Here is a 3579-nt window from a genome sequence, read left to right as displayed (position 1 = left end):
CCGAATTTATTAGTATTGATTTATTTCAGTAATCCTTGGGAAAAAACTTCAAGTGGAAAAATGAAAAAGTAATTAACAGGTAAAAATTCTTAATTGCTCTGGTTCAATTGCTGTTTCTGGGTTGTTATAACACCCAGTATTGGAGATCATTTTATAAAGTAGTGTTTTTACTGAAACTAGTGAAATGTGGCAGAAATAAAATCAAAACAGTTTCTTCTCATTTCACAAATCCCTGAGATAGCTAGTATGGGTGTGTAGCTCTTTCCTGCTCAAGCATACCTGCAAGGATGAAGGGTTTATTGGATGTCAGTGGAAGGTTATACCACCTAGAATGTTATATTTCATGGCGCTTTCTTTTTGCACAAATAATTGCAAACATTTTCTCAGGTGAATACATAATAGATCTAACTCACTGTTTTTAAAGCTTCAGAATATTTCTAGTATGGAATATATATCTGTATTTTAAGCCATTTCCTGCTCTACACATTCAGTTGTTTCTATTTTTTATCACAAATGACTAAAAAACATTCTTACATCATTCTTTCATTTCCGTTGGGTAGATTACCACCCATGTACAGTGTAAGTATGTTTTGATGTTACATTGATTTTTTTAATTAAAAAATTTAGGGGGCACCTGGGTGGCTCAGTGGGTTAAAGCCTCTGCCTTCAGCTCAGGTCATGATCCTGGGGTCCTGGGATCGAGCCCCACATCTGGCTCTCTGCTCAGCGGGGAGCCTGCTTCTCCCTCTCTCTCTCTGCCTGCCTCTCTGCCTACTTGTGATCTCTCTCTCTGTCAAATAAAAAAAAGTTTAGGTAATAAAAGCACATGCTACAAAATTCAAAAGTAATCAAACAAGTAAAAATTGAAGCTTCCTTAATATCTGGTTCTATAGCCACGTGGTTTACTTACCCAAGGTCAACCATAGCTGTCAATTCTTATATATTCTAGGGATTAACTTTTATACTCGATCTTAGCCAAAAGGCCGAGAAGCAATCTAGGGATTAACTTTTAAAATTCTTTGGATGAAAGTGGATTAATCATAATCTTTTACTCATGAAATTCTCATTGTTATTCCAAATTTAGCCCTCTTTCACTTATTTTCAATATTATTCAGGGATTTACAAACATTGTGCCAATTACAAACTTACTTCCTTTCTGCTCCAAATCCTTCATATTCAGCTCTGCGATATTTGAACTCTCTTTAATGATATTATTTATTCGAGTTCTCTATTTTTGGTTAAGTCAGACAAGCAAAAGGTTTTTCAACTTTGTCTTTTAAAAAAAAACCAACTCTTAAGTTTTATTGATCCTTTCTATTGTCTTTTTACAAATTTATTTATTTATTTTTAAAATTTCTTTTCAGTGTTCCAGAATTCATTGTTTATGCACTACACCCAGTGCTCCATGCAATACGTCCCCTCCATAATACCCACCACCAGGCTTACCCATCCCCCACCCCCCTCCTCTCCAGAACCCTCAAATTGTTTTTTAAGAGTCCACAGTCTCTCATGGTTTGTCTCCCCTTCCAGTTACACCCAACTCCCTTCTCCTTTCTAACTCCCCGTGTCCTCCGTGCTATTTGTTATGCTCCACAAATAAGCGAAATCATATGATAATTCTCTCTGCTTGACTTCTTTCACTCAGCATAATCTCTTCAGTCCCGTCCATGTCGATACAAAAGTTGGGTATTTATCCTTTCTGATGGAGGTATAATACTCCATGGTATATATGGACCACATCTTCCTATTATCTTTTTTTTTTTTTTAAGATTTTGTTTATTTATTTAACAGACGTCACAAGTAGGCCGAGAGGCAGGCAGAGAGGAAGGGAAGCAGGCTCCCTGCTGAGCAGAAAGCCCAATTTGGGGCTCAATCTCAGGACCCTGGGATCATGACCTGAGCCAAAGGCAGAGACTTTAACCCACTGAGCCACCCAGGTGCCCCCTTATTGTCTTTTAAGTCTCCTTCATTTATGTCTGCTCCTAGGTTTATCATTTCCTTCCTTATGCAAACTTTGGGCTTAGTTCTTTTTTTCTAGTTCGTTGAGGTCTGATGTTAGGTACTTAGGTCTGTTTGTTTGTTTTTTCCTTAATATAGGCTTTTATCCCTGTAAACTCCTCTCTTAGACCTGTGTTTGTTTTGTACCATACATTTGTTTCCATTTTCATTTTTCTTGATGTACTCTTTGGTTTCTGTTTTTGTTTTTTTTTAAGATTTTTATTTCTTTATTTGACAGACAGAGATCACAAGTAGGCAGAGAAGCAGACAGAGAGGGAGGAGGACGCAGGCTCCCTGCTGAGCAGAGAGCCCGATGTGGGGCTTGGGATCATGACCTGAGCCAAAGGCAGAGGCTTTAACCCACTGCGCCATTGGGTGCCCCTGGTTTCTGTTTTGATCCATTGATTGTTCAAGAGTGTGTACTCCTGAAAATTTATTATTTTCACATATTTGTGAATTTTCCAGTTTTCCTCCCGTTTGTAGTTTCAAACTATTGTGCTAAAAAAAGTAACTTGATATGATTTCAGTCTTAAACATGTTAAGACTTGTCTTATAGCCTAACATATGTGTGTTCTTGAGAAGAATGTGTATTCTGCTGCTATTGAATAGAATGTTCTGTGTATGTATGCTAGTTCCATTTGGTCTAAAGTGTTATTCAGGTCCACTTTTTCCTTACTGATTTTCTGTCTGAAATAGCTGTCCATTGTTTAAAGTTGGATATTGAAATTCTCCACTGTCCTTTTATTGCTTTCTATTCCTCTCTTCAGGTCTGTCAGTATTTGCTTTAATGCTTTAAATGCTCTGTTGAATGCATACATATTTATAATTTTTATGTCCTCTTTATGAGTTGACTATGTAGTGAAACTTGAATGTAGCGAACTATGAGTTACTATATAGCGAACCTTGTCTCCTGACAGATTTTAACTAAAACTCTGGGGATTTTTTGTTTTTTTTTTTTTTTGTTTTTTTCTAAAACTCTGTTTTTATTGATTTAAGCATAACCACTTTTGCTCTCTTGATTACCATTTGCACAGAATGTCTTCTTTCTTTTTTTTTTTTTTTAAGATTTTTTTATTTATTTGAGAGACAAATCAAGCAGGGGGAGGCGTATGGGGAGAGAGAGAAGCAGACTCCCTGCTGAGCAGGAAGCCTAATGTGGGGCTCCATCCCAGGACCCCATGATCATGACCTGAGCTGAAGTCAGACGCTTAACTGACTGAGCCACCCAGGTGTCCCAGAATATCTTTTCTATCCTTTCATTTTCAGCCTATGTGTGTGTTCTAAAGCTAACGTGATTTTCTTGTAGGCAGCATATTTTGGGATGTTTTTTCTTCTTCTCCCCCCCAACCTTTTTTTTTTTTTGTTCAGTCAGCTACTGCATGGCCTTAATTGAAGAATTTAATTCTTTACAGTTAAAGTAATTATTGATAGATAAGATCATGAAAATGTGCCATTGTCATTCATGGTTTTCTTTTCTTTTCTTTTTTTTTAAGATTTTTAAAATTTATTTGACAGAGATCACAAGTAGGCAGAGAGGCAGGCAGAGAGAGAGAGGAGGAAGCAGGCTCCCTGCTGAGCAGA

Source organism: Mustela putorius, unplaced genomic scaffold, assembly GCF_011764305.1.
Source record: "Mustela putorius furo isolate JIRA1106 unplaced genomic scaffold, ASM1176430v1.1 tig00000174_pilon_pilon_pilon, whole genome shotgun sequence".
NCBI lineage: Eukaryota > Metazoa > Chordata > Mammalia > Carnivora > Mustelidae > Mustela > Mustela putorius.
This window is presented reverse-complemented; position numbering follows the sequence as displayed.